Source organism: Labeo rohita, chromosome 23 (genome assembly GCF_022985175.1).
Source record: "Labeo rohita strain BAU-BD-2019 chromosome 23, IGBB_LRoh.1.0, whole genome shotgun sequence".
Taxonomy (NCBI): domain Eukaryota; kingdom Metazoa; phylum Chordata; class Actinopteri; order Cypriniformes; family Cyprinidae; genus Labeo; species Labeo rohita.
Window position 1 is genome coordinate 20,940,153 of NC_066891.1, and position 14,331 is coordinate 20,954,483.

The window sequence follows — 14,331 nt, forward strand, 5'->3', positions numbered from 1 at the left end:
GTAGTTGTGTTGCTGTCTATGCAGGGTCAGAAAGCTCTCGGATTTCATCAAAAATACCTTAATTTGTGTTCTGAAGATGAATGAAGGTCTTACAGGTTTGGAACGACATGAGAGTGAGTAATTAATGAGTGCACTTCATGCACTCAACTGTCACAGCTTTCATTACACGGCAGAGTGGGAGGGTCTATTAGAGTCAGATATTGGATGACAAAATACCCTTATAAAATTCAAGCTCTAGTCAAACACTAAGGATTCAAAAACACTGATTCATTTAGGGATGGAACATCACTTTTGTGTGCTTTTTGGAGGCTCGGTGGCTGATGCTTTGACTTTGTTTGGAACCATTTTTTAGTGATGGAGCAAAAACAGAAGAAGTAATTGGCAATATTTTCAGTACAGCTAAAGAAGTACAAAAGTTCTGAAGACAGATATATACACCTTTGAAAATAGAATATTAATTTTAAAAAATTCTGCGTTCTGTTTAGTGTTGCAATCGGCTCAGAAATTATACACTTCACCTTTAAGTTGCATTAATCTGATACATTGATTGAATAAATCCCCTCCACTCCCCATCCTCATAAGAACTATGAATAATGAAAAGAGGGTTAAATGAGAGGTTCCTGTGTTCAAGTGGCAATTGTGTGACTTTGAGTTTTTTTTTAAAGAGATCCTTAACCCCGGGTGAAAGAGCTGTTTTTAAAAGCTTTTGAATAATTAATTCTCTTCTGTATTTGAGTCTCTTTTTGGAAGCGCAGAACAGAAGATGTTCTTATTGTCCAAAGAGAATGGCTCTTGTAAACGAGTGCTGATAAGAAGAGAGCAATCACTGAGAGAAAAAGGGAGAGACACTGAAAGAAATAAGAGGAAATAAGAAGGAAAAGCTCATTTTGAGTTTCTTTGTCATCCCCACACTCTCAGCTGTTTTTCTCTTTCATCCTAATATCTCTTCTTCCTTTCAAGCCTTGTCTCTCTCTTCCCACATACTGTTGTTGGTGCATAAAGGATGAAAACAAAGGTGGACTTGATGCACTGAGTAAAAGACCAATTTCATGTTGCATATAAAATGTCAGCAGTGGAGGAGGTTTCATCAGGTGAAGGATGAGTAACAGTGTCCATATGTATGCCATAGGGTTGTCTGGGCTCTAATGGCTCTATTGATTCAGGCTTCCAAACAAGAGAATTTATTTATATCTGATATTTACTTCACACACGTCATAAGGTACATTACATTTGTGCTTGTTTACAGGTGCATGCTATACAGAGAAAGTGAAGGAGGAGGGGATTGTGGTATTTGTTTATCCGCTTAAATCACATTATGGAAAAAAGCAAAACAAGAACAGACAGTCTTGAAAAACATGAATGAAACCGTTGTTTCTAGAACCAGGGTTAAAGCATTCAGATCTTCTTTTGCTTCAAATCTCAGTTCTAATTGAAAATGAATGACACCCTGTTGATTGATGACTCTTAGTCTGTCAGAGTTAACGCTCCATTATGTGCAGCAAATATGCTGCACCACAGCTCCAACCACAGGATTAATGAGTGAAAATGTGATTTATACAGCAAATTGTATTAACACTCCAGCAGCCAGCAGTGTATTTTGTTTACTCTCACTGCTGCCTTTCTTCATAATGGCATATCCATTAAGCTGCTCTGAGGCATGCAGGTTAAAATCAACAAGATTCATGAAAATCATTGTGGTGTTGTTTTCCTAGAGAGCTTCAAACAGGATATAATGGCTATAAAATCAGCCTTCAGTGATTGTTCAGAATTAAGAGGCTGTTTGATCAATATTTGCATCTAGAGCTTTTAAAAAAAGATGACTCCTAAAAAAATAAAGGTTCTTTATTGACAACCGTGGTTCAAAGAAGAACCTTTAAAGTGATAGTTCATCCAAAAATGAAAATTCTGTCATTAATTACTCACCTTCATGCCATTCTAAACCCTTAAGACCATCTTCAGAACACAACAGTCACCGCTCTGCTGCGTCAGCCAGAGTTTATCCCAGATGGACAACCAAAGCCCGCCACGATCAATGAGCAACATTGCCAGAAGGAGCAACAGAGCTAAGGATCGCCTTGGAGCCAGAGCCTCATCAATCTTCTAACCAGGTGCGTGAGCCAGCAACAACGCTTGCAACGGTGGATTATACAGTGGAGATCGAAGTTGCGGAGGAGAGCCTTGCCCACTGTTCCACCTCTGAGGGTGAGCTCAGAGGAAAATATGGAAATATACGCAGATACGCCTATTCTTCTACCGCCATCATCGTCTGTCTGTCCAGTCACGACAACAGTCCCTCTCAGACCTGAGAATCGAACCCACAACCTTTGGGTTATAAGCAGTGCTTGAAGTGGAAAAAAAGAAGTGCTGGTACTCCACGCCCCCTGAATAAATAAAAAAGTACTTTTTAATTTTCATAATTCACATGTATGTATAGTGCCACAATCAATAAATCAATAATTACATACATGTTTTCAATACAAATAAGCAAGTCCTGACTGTTAATATATATGGATCCATTTATAATCACTACACCTCTGACCACCACATAATCTAAAACTCCTTCAGCCAGCATTCACTATAAAACACTCCTGCTTTTAAGCCAAATACACACTGAAAATAATAATTTACCGGCATCTGGACACAAGTCACTATTCTCTGTATTAGTGCTATTTTGAACTTTTTAGTATGAATGCTTTCACTTACTAACCTTGGACTTCAGAACCAGAAGTTTACCGGTTTAAAATTATGTGATCACGAAAACCTGCTTCTTTTCATTTTAAGGTATTGTTTTTGTTATAATGCATTGATTCGAGAGCCCGGTCTCATGAAAATGCATATAAATATCAAGATTTTCTGTTTCTATTTGGCATGTTATTCATATGCTGAAATTGACTTTGGCGTATCATATTCATATGATATGCGTGTGTTTGCCGTGCGTATAATACGCCGTTTTCGCACGCATCTACCCCACGCACTTTCATGAGATGGGGTGAGAACCCCCGAGGTAGACCAATTCCGCTTGCATCCCTTCACGTGAATTGTTGAGATGAGATGACTCCTCCTGGTAGTGTGTCATTTTCCACCCTGCACTCTGTTTGTCATTCTCCTCCTGGTCGGTCGTCCGTCCTTCTCTAGAGCCTCCTCCTCCAGACCCTTTCACAATACCCCCGCCATCTCTGCATTGATATAAATCTGATCCCTGTTGTCCCTCTCACTCACCACCAGAGTACTCCATCACCACTGTGACTGTTTTCAATTGGACTGCATTTCCCAGAAACACCTACCTAGGAGCCAATTATGGACTCCTCCCATTGTCAGTCAAGAGGACTATAAATGCTGCACTCTGCTCTTCATTCGGAGCTGACTGATGTATGAATGTTTGTTTGCCTTTAGCCTACAGTAGTCAACATTTGAAGTGGGTCAAAAAAAGTTCATCAGGTTTTGTTTTAGGACAACTTTGATCAAATATTTTGATCCACTTCAAATGTTGACTACTGTATTCCTAGTTTCCGTGTTCTTTGTTTCAAAGTTTCTCTGTTCCCTTGCCTTCATGTTTTTGACCTTGGACTATTTTTGTTGTTTTTGATTGATTGCTGCCTGCCCTGCCAGTCCCTCAGCTCATCCTCAGCTTGTCATCTGTGATGGGGATTCGCCGGAGGCCTGTCAGTCTCCAGCTCCATCATGGTTGGAGGATCCCCAGTCTCCCCCTCCAACCTCCGAGATCCAGACTCCACCGTGGCCTGTCGGTCCATCAGCTCCACAGTGGCTCCTAGATCCCTCATTTCCACCGTCACCCATCAGTCCACCAGCTCCACCGGGCTCCCTCGTCCTTCTGGCTCTGCCTTGGTCAGTCATCAGCCTGCTCTCACCTCAGCAATACACTCTTTCGGCTTTTTGAGTGATTGCTGCCTGCCCTGACCTTTGCTTGTTTTGTGGATTACTCTTTTGCCTGGCCTCTGTCGTTGTTTGCTGTTGCTGGACCACACCTGTTTTGACTATGTTTAGGTGTGTCTTGTTAAGTATCCTAGTTTGGTCTGTGTATTTAAGTTCCTGTCTGTTCAGTTTGAGTTTGTCGGGTATCGTCAGTGTTACGCGGGTCACCAGCCTTTCCTTATTTGGTTTTACCTATCAATAGCTGCGTTTCCATTACCTTTCAAGATGCGAAAATTTAAATTTCTAATTGAAAATATGCCTAATGGAAACACGTCAATTTTGCAAAACTCTCATATATTGCAAAAAAGCTTTTAAGCTTGCATGAGGTGGTTTTTCAGGCAATTCAAAAAAGGAAATTATTTCGCAAAACTGCATTGGAAACGGCTTTTTCGCATTTACAGATCACATGGCGTATGTAAAAAGTCATATGATCATTCTTCAATGTACAATAAACTCCAAGAAACACTTCATACACCACTCTCAAGTGTAAGGGGCTTTCCCTGATATTAATGCTTAGACTACGTTTGCTGCATCTGTGGCACGTAACGGCTCCGACACGGTCAATGGAGCTGATGTTGTGTTTATACAGCGTCGCACACATTTCTGAAGCGGCTCTCCGTGCTGCTTCAATAAAGATACACGCATACGCCTCTGTCGATTAAATAAATCAGTCCAAATCCCACCAAAATCCGTTGCCATGACTTATCGCGAGAGGAACAAATTAAGTTTTATTCGCATAACATCGGTTAATGGAAACGTTGTCATTTCGCAATACTTTTTTATTGACGTATAAAATATCGCCAAATTTTTGCACAAATCTTTTTGGCGATTTTATGTCATCGGATGCCCATTTTCCACAAGTTGATATGATTCTTCAGGGTCTTAATGAAAAGTCTACAATATACTTTGGTTAAAAAATCTCAATGGTTGTGTAAAACAACACCGTTTTTACCTTGCCAAAATAAGCTCTGCAAAAATCATCTCATTCTGGTCGAGGCTGCTTTAAATGCATATGAGCTCTGCTCGCCCCGCCCCTCTCTTTTCTCTGTGGATTGACGAGCCTGTTTACTTTAGCCGCGTAGCTGCTAAACTTGCTAACTAGCACATTATTAGGTAAGGCGATTGCAAAGATTCATAAAAAACCCTTATACTCACTTCTGCTGTAAGTGAAGCTGGATCATGAATAACTATCATTATAGGGTAGATTTGTACATACACTGCCAACACACATTAATGTTCAAACAACATGTAAAAGTGAACTTCACATCCGATGACCCCTTTAAAGCATGTGGCGTGATATTAACCAGGAGGTATGTTTTTTGTTTGTTTTAAGGATATTTAGGTACCTTTTTTTTTTTACTAAAAAAAAACTGCTGATTAAGCATGTTTTTGTAGTGTGGGAAGATTTGACATAAATTGTATTTCATATTTTATTTTTATTTTATTATGTACAGCTCTTTCCTTTGTCCATTCTTTGTCTTTTTTATGCTCATATTCAAATTTGCATTCGCATTTTTTTTTTTTTTTTTTTTGTTTTTTTTTTAGAATTTAATGTCAAATATTTTTGTACTTACAAAACTAAACTCTTACCTTGCAAAGCCTATAACCAGTTTCTCTCTCTCTTTCCCTGTTTCTTTTTGATTGCTTTTTCTCTCTGTCATTTGGATTCCATTTGATTGATTTAAACATGGTGTGACTGAGCATGAGTCCATTCTCTAAGAGTCAAAAGACTAGTATTGGATTTTCCACATGGCTTGCCTTTAGCAGAGATCCAGTGATCTCTTAAGAAGATGTCCTCTTATGGCACATAAGTGATAATGAAGCATTTCATTCACAGAGACATTTACCGCCATCAAAGTGTCAAGCAGGAACACATCTCTAAAATTCCCATAGGAATCTAGTGGAGCAACAGCTTGAGGCTTGTACCTATTAAAATGCTTTTGTTTGTGTGTGTTTCTGTTAGCAGCCCTGACACAAAAGTAATTGATCCGACCACTTGATCTGATTACGTGACTCTCTGCTCTTTAACCACAGAGAAACGCTGTAACACAGGGGGTCCAGAAACACCAATCTGTGATGCTCAGAGCGGTCAATGAAAACGTGACATACCTCCAGCAGCATGACTCATGATGCTTTTCTGTCTCTTCAGATGACAGGTTATTCATCCATAAGCCACATGGGTTGCAAAGGCCAGAATCAGATATGCTGTTTGCCTTGGCTTGCTTGTTGGTCTAGGGCCATAAATCATGCTTTGCATGAAAAAGATCTTAATATCATATCCTGTGATACAAACTCACGTTGCAGGTTCTTTTCAAGATTAAACACAGGACTTAAAGGGCTAGGTCGCCTAAAAAACATCTGTCATTAATTACTCACCCTCATGTCGTTCCAAACCTGTAAGACCATCGTTCATCTTTGTAACACAAATTAAGATATTTTTGATGAAATTCAATAGCTTTCTGACCCTGCATAGACAGCAACAGTACTACTACATTCAAGGCCCAGCAACGTCAAGCATTGCTGACTTGTTATACTTCACTTAACTCTCTTTTTCTTTTGAAGAACTAAACATCACACAATTCACTTCAAACTGAAAATGGCTTTATCTTTCTTGGAAAGGTCATTTTAGCTCTCAGGCACTGGTAGGCTTTCAAACTGTTAAACTCTTCTGCAATTTTTCAGAGTGAGAGGATCCATTAGAGGAATGCAGTCTCCATTTGAGTCTGTGCCATACTGGTGCTGGTCAGACACTCCACCTCATTTGGCAGAAGCTTCATGAAAGCCTCATCCGTGACTCACAGGTACAAACCCCAAATGAGTCTGGCAATAGTGTTTGGCAAAAAAAGGACAGTTGAACACTATTGTCCTGCTTTGCAATTGTGAGGAAATAAATGGAGCTCATCAATCAAACAACTTGGGTTGGCCAAATGACAAATTCCCACATGAATGAGAGAAAAAAAGGTGTGAGGAAGACAGAAAGACACATCACAAACAAAAAGCAATAAACAAAAATGCATCTCTAATAATTATTTATGAGTTTTTGTTTGTTTATGCTAAATGTAAATCCAGTGACATCTGCTAGCAGGGAGATAATGAAATGGATTGTGGTGCATGAAATCGGAGGAACTTAGTGGGCCGTGGCTTACTGTACCGTGACACGAGCGCTCAGATGTCAGCTACAGAGGGAAGAGATGAAGCAGAGGTGATTATAAACTGGTTTAGAGGGTATATTAATTGTCTGACATTTTCTCCTCATCACTTTCTTGCACACAAGTGATTTTTCTTGCCTGTCTGGTTCTCCTGTCACTGTATTTATGAAGCCTTTTTTGCGCAACACTCAGAATTGAAATGATTATTCAGTTTCAGTTCAATTCCTGAATTCAATTTGAATTGAGGAAGCAAAAAAAATAAGTGTCATTTTAATTTTAAGGAGGAATAATATAAGAAAAGAAAATAAATATATAGGAAATAATATAGGAAAAGAAAATATAATAATAATCAGTTTATTGTAATACTCTCTATATACATTACAGTAGATGATTCATTATATATAATTAAATAAATTATATTTAATACTTTCACTTTACAACTAATCTTTTGAAAAATATTAATAATAAAATATAATAAATGAATAATATATATATATATATATATATATATAATGTAATAATATAAAATCATTTAATTTACTAAATATATCAGTAGATTTAGTGTAAATATTTAGGTTCTGAAAATAGCATGGTGAACATTTTGTGGTGCTGTATGGCAAAATTAAAATATATTATGATCCCTTGTATTTTTGACAGTATTGAACTTAAATTACAAAAATGTGTATCAGAAAAAAAAATGTACTTTGCATATAAGTGAATTTTTTTTTTTTGCTAAACTACAGTAATTTATTTGTTATTGTTAGTTTTACCCAGTTCTTGTTTGGCCACACTCTTTAACTCATCCAACTTGAAATGGACATCAATTTCCGCTGTTTTATACCGTTCAAAATTTCTGGTCGTCTCAGCTTCCCTTGATTTGGGGGTGTGAATGGTCTTACAGGTGATTCCCTATGGCTTTTCCATTCACTTCTGAGGCCTCTTTCAAAATAACAATAACCAGAACCCAGTTCTGCCCTGAATTCATTCTCTTTACCAGCAATTCATTACCTGAGATCTTTAAAACATCCCACATGTGAACGTATTGAAAACTCATTAGCACACAAACAAACACTCATCTCATCACATTCCCTTCTCTCTCTGTCTCTCTCAGTCTTCCAGGCATCTAGTTATAATTGTTTTGGACCCTGTTGACCTTCATCTGCACGCCTGTCGCCGTTTGCATCTCTGTTGTGATTGGAAGTGAAAAATATCTATAGGCTAATGCTTTGCTGAAGTTAATTAACTTGTGAAACAGACCGAGCTGCTTTTGTCTGTTTGGAGTTCGGCTCAGAGTGCAAATAAAGAGCTCTTCAAAGAACACTTATTGACAGTTTTTCCACTCTCGCTGTCTGTGATTTACTTTAAAGAGTTCCGATACAATTTAGTCTCTTTTGGCAGCATTTGTGGCTTAATGTTAATGTCAGTACAACAGAAGATAAATTACAGGCAGAAAAACCTATTTAAGGCTGTGTAATGGCAACTTACCCCATATAGTGTGACGATATACCCAGGATACTGAGGCATCTTGACTCAAAGTGAAATCAGTGGGCATTATTTATGCACTAATATTTAACTAACTAATACATTTAATGGGTTTAATAGCATGAATGTTTTAGAAAATGTATTTTTCTCTTTTTCTTTTTTAATCTTTATTTGCTTTTGGTTACACTTTTGATCAGGAGTTTAGGTGGTTTGTTACTTTCAAACATGATAGAGCACTTAGCACTTTTAGCACCACTCACTACCGTCATAATTTCCGAACTGTCATGGCATGTATTACAACCAACATAATATAACATTGCTAAATCCACATTCTTCTATTTTGGATAAAACTGAAAACACTTTTAGCATCACTCACTGGACATTTCAATTTGCAGAAATGTCACTACAGGCAAGTTTTGAGCCTAGGTTGGTTTATACAGAAATTGACATTTAAAAATAAACCATAAGAAATATTACACCAGATTAAACAACTAGCCCATTCACTCTGGTATAATAGCATAGCTACAAAACTTAAACATTGTCCATGTTATGAGATTAGTGCGATAGAAAAGCCCGCTTATTTCGTCTGTTTAACTCCTGTCATGACCATAAATGGTAAACCCTGCCTTTCACAAGATGCAAAAGAAGGATTGTTTAAGGAAAAAATCCAAACACAAGAACTGTGAAGTGAAAAAAAAATTAGGAAATTTACAAAATATTTTCATAGAACATGATCTTTACTTAATATCCTAATGATTTTTGGCATAAAAGAAAAATTCATAATTTTGATACATTGTATTTTTGGCTATTGCTACAAATATACTACTTAAGATTGGTTTTGTGGTCTAGGGTTGTATATATATATGGGCCATTCTACAGAATTACTCCAAACTGCTGTCCCACAATCAAAAAGCACATTTAAAAAGCATTTAAGTATTAAAATCTTACATGTGTATACTAAGATGCCTTTATTATCTATTGAAACCCACAATAATATTTAAAATATCAGAAAGCTTTATATATATATATATATATATATATATATGCAACAAGGTTGTGACTTTTTCTTACATAAAGTTTCATCATTTACAAAATATATATATATATATATATATATAAAATTACTTTTTTTTTTAACTTCACTTTTTAAAAGAATCAAAAAGATACTTTTGAAAACAATGGAAAAATTATTTCAGTATCATTTTTTAGAAGTTTAATTTTGTTAGGGTTAGGGTTCAGGACAGTCACCTACTAATTGAAAGTACCCAATAAATGATGATTTTATATATATATATATATATATATACATATATATTATCACACAGCACAATGCTACAGATGTCACAAGTTTTGAGGGAGCGTGCAATTGGCATGCTGACTGCAGGAATGTCCACCAGAGCTGCTGCCCGTGAATTGTTCATTTCTCTACCATAAGCTGTCTCCAAAGGCGTTTCAGAGAATTTGGCAGTACATGCAACCGGTCTCACAACTGCAGACCACGTGTAACCACACCAGCCCAGGACCTCCACATCCAGCATCTTCACTTCCGAGATCATATGAGACATGCCACCTGGACAGCTGCTGCAACAATCGGTTTGCATAACCAAAGAATTTCTGCACAAACTCTCAGAAACCGTCTCAGGAAAGCTCATCTGCATGCTCGTCGTCCTCATCGGGGTCTTGACCTGACTGCAGTTCGTCATCGTAACCGACTTGAGTGGGCAAATGCTCACATTCTATGGCGTCTGGCACTTTGGAGAGGTGTTCTCTTCACAGATGAATCCTGGTTTTCACTGTACAGGGCAGTTGGCAAAAAGCGTGTATGGCGTTGTGTGGGTGAGCGGTTTGCTGATGCCAGCGTTGTGGATCGAGTGGCCCATGGTGGCCGTGGAGTTATGGTATGGGCAGGCATATGTTATGGACAACGAACACAGGTGCATTTTATTGATGGCATTTTGAATGCACAGAGATACCGTGATGAGATCCTGAGGCCCATTGTTGTGCCATTCATCCACGACCATCACCTCATGTTGCAGCATGATAATGCACGGCCCCATGTTGCAAGGACCTGTACACAATTCCTGGAAGCTGAAAACATCCCAGTTTCTGCATGGCCAGCATACTCACCGGACATGTCACCCATTGAGCATGTTTGGAATGCTCTGGATCAGCGTATACGACAGCGTGTTCCAGTTCCTGCCAATATCTTGCAACTTCGCACAGCCATTGATGAGGAGTGAACCAACATTCCACAGGCCACAATCAACAACCTAATCAACTGTATGTGAAGGAAATGTGTTGCACTGCGTGAGGCAAATGGTGGTCACACCAGATACTGACTGGTTTTCAGACCCCCCCCCCGGAGTCCAGCTCATGAAAACTGGGGACAAAAACAAAAGTGTTGCGTTTATAATTTTGGTCAGTGTATTTTTTTTTTTGTTGTTGTTGTTTGGAAAAAGACACATTTTTTAACATGTTTCCAACTCTGACTTTGGACCAATTCTGTAGAATGGCCCATGTATATTAACATAAAAAAAGAAATTTACTGATGAATAATTCACAATAATATCAATATTTTTGAAATAGATTAATTTCTATTCCAAGCATAATTATTCTGTTAACTTTTAGAAGTAACACCACACCTGTGTGCCTAAACAGTTCAGTTTTGGAAGCAGAATGAACAGTGTTACATGAGTGTTTCTACCTCGCAAGCTCTCATTTTGTGCCTTTCAACAGTACAAAGTGTTTTGTTCGCCTTTGTTTGAAAGCGAAATTAACAAAAGAGGTCCACTGACATCCATCTGCAGCCTGCTGTAATTAGATTCCTCTATCTCCGCTCTATCACTCCCTTTTATCCCCTCTTTATGACAGACTACCTGTGTCCCGTTGGTCAGAATGAAAGATAATTTATTCTGTTGAGCACCATAAAGCTCTAGATGTTTTGTAAACAAGACAGAGAAATTTAAAGAGAAAACAGCTTTATGAGGATTAATAGAAACAAGATGATGGAGCTTGTCTTAAACTTGTTTTGCAATAACCATATTTTATTTATTTGGTTTCAAATAAAGGCTGAATCTCCAGCTTAATACAGGAGTCACTCTTGAAACTGCTGTCAACCACAGCATTTTGGCATTAACAATAAACATAAATGCCAATATTTTAATTACTTGTTTGCTTGTTAAAGACAGAACAGCGTGTTTATGGCCTTATGTAACCCTTAAGTAGTCAAGAATGAACTTAAAATTGCCTTAACTAATACATAAGAGATATCTGTATTGATCAGTCTATCAGCAACATCAGGTTACAAACAACTAAATTCTTGAGTTTCTGCTTTTTAAATCAATACAAAACATTACAAAACACAGAAAGCTGCATGCTATTTGGACTGAGAATATAAGTGTTCTTCCTTTCTGGTATGACTTCATTTTATGATTTTATTGGAAAACATCAAGCTATGTGAGGAATCAATACCACAGTGTCATTGACTTCATAAAAGAGCTGAGATTTCTGCTTTAATATTTGGTAAAATTATCCATCCTTCACCATTTTTACTCTTCACAGATTTTTCAGCTGAGCTTTTAATGAGTCCTTTGACATTCACTGCTTTGTGAGTAATCGGAATCCTTTTCTGATCTCACTTTTTCCTGTTATTAAGTTGTTTTGCCTCCTGCGGTAGTGATTGCTAGATTCAGGAAGATGGAAGTGAGTTCACACTCTCTTTTCATGAAATGAAAGAGTGTTTTTAGTCACACAGATTAGACAAGGCCTCCCAGCTTTTCCTAGTCTCTCCTCTGCTCTCTCGCCCATGCTGAGATCACATCTTGCCTGTATGGCAGATCTTGGCATGTTATTTCCCCTATCATTGTGTTGTGCTGCTGTTATAGACTTCCTGTTTTGATGAACAATCTTTCAGAAACTCCATAATGACTATTCTTCAGGAGAAGAAGGTACATGAGTAACTTGTAATTGTTTTTCTATGGTACTACTGTTATATCTCCTTCCTGTTTCCTCAGATTGCTTCTGCAAGCATGTTTCATGTAAGCAATAAAATAATTAATTATGAAAGGAAGATTCTAAATATAAACACATGAAGAGCTTTAACACAGTCACACTCGATGCTGGCGGTCATTTAGATTATTTTGTATTATCCATTATTAAAATCTCTACATTTTTATTATTACTTGTATAATTTGGTCAAATTTAATTAAAATCTCAAAGTAAAAAAGTTAAAGTTAAACTGGCATGTTGGTCATGTAAAGTCTGTTACTCTAATATTAAATTTAGCATGTTCTGTTTTATCATTTTGTTCCTATTATCTGTACTCAGTTTCAGCACAGTCCTTTGGTTCATTTCTTTTCATTGTTGAACATTATTGCCCCCAGGAAACTTATGTTTCAGGATTTTTCTCCATATAATGGACTGCTATGGTGCCCCGATTTTGACCTTCCAAAATGCAGTTTAAATGCAGCTTCAAACGATCCCAAATGCGGTGGTAAATGATCCCAGCCGAGGAAGAAGGATCTTATCTAGCGAAACTATCAGTTATTTTCATAAAAACAATATAATTTATATACTTTTTAATGACAAACACTCGTCATGTCTTGCTCTGCCTGAACTGTTTTTTTTCCAGTTCATGACAGTTAGTGTATTTCGAAAAATTCCCATCTTATGTTCTCCCTCAACTTCAAAATCATCTTATATCGCGGTTTTACCTTTTTTGTTAAGGGTGTTTGATCTTTGCATGTTCACTTTGCAAAGACTGGGTCGGTACTTCTGCAGCGATGTAGGATGATTTTGAACTGTCTTGAACCATAATACACAGAGTTCAGGGAGAGCAAGACAAGACGAGCATTTGAGATTAAAAAGAATTTAAATTGTATTTTTTAAAATGAAAAAACGATTGCTTTGCTAGATAAGACCCTTCTTCCTTGGCTGGGATCGTTCACAACCACATTTGGGCTCGTTTGAAGCCGCATTTAAACTGCATTTTGGAAGTTCAAAATCGGGGCACCATATCAGTCCATTATATGGAGAAAAATGCTGAAATGTTTTCCTCAAAAAAACATAATTTCTTTACGGCTGAAGAAAGAAAGACATGAACATCTTGGATGACAAGGGGTGAGTACATTATCTGTAAATTTTTGTTCTGGAAATGGAGTTCTCCTTTAACAAATCATTCTGAATGAGCAATATAATGACATTAATTAGAAGACTAATTTTAAAAAAGTAAGTAAACAACTAACATAACCACTTTGTTACGCCAAAATAAGATTTGGAATAGCATTAAAACATGATCTGTGGGAGTTTTTACTGAGTAATCACCTTGGTGAAATTTAAGGTAAATTTCCGTGTCTGTGACCAATATGATGACCGATGATCCGAAAATTCAAAAATAGTTAAATGTTAGCTATTAAAACTCACTCTATCTCCTTTGGCTTGCTCCATTTTTGTCAGGGGTCGCCACAGAGGGGTGATCCGCACAGCCGATTTGGCACGTTTTACGCCAGATGCCCTTCCTGCCGCAACCCAGCCCTGAGAGTGCACTAACTCGTGCAACCCCAGTGCTGGGACACACTCACTCACTCATTCAAATGTTAGCTATTAACTCTAAGTTTTAATATCTTAAAATGTCCCTACAAATGTTACAACCAAACCTACACCCTTGATATTTTTGGTTTGGTTAGTTTATCATTTAAAATCTGTTGGTTTACTTTGATTGCTTATGCTGATATAGGTGTGAAAGATGTATGTGTGAGTGACTGTGTGT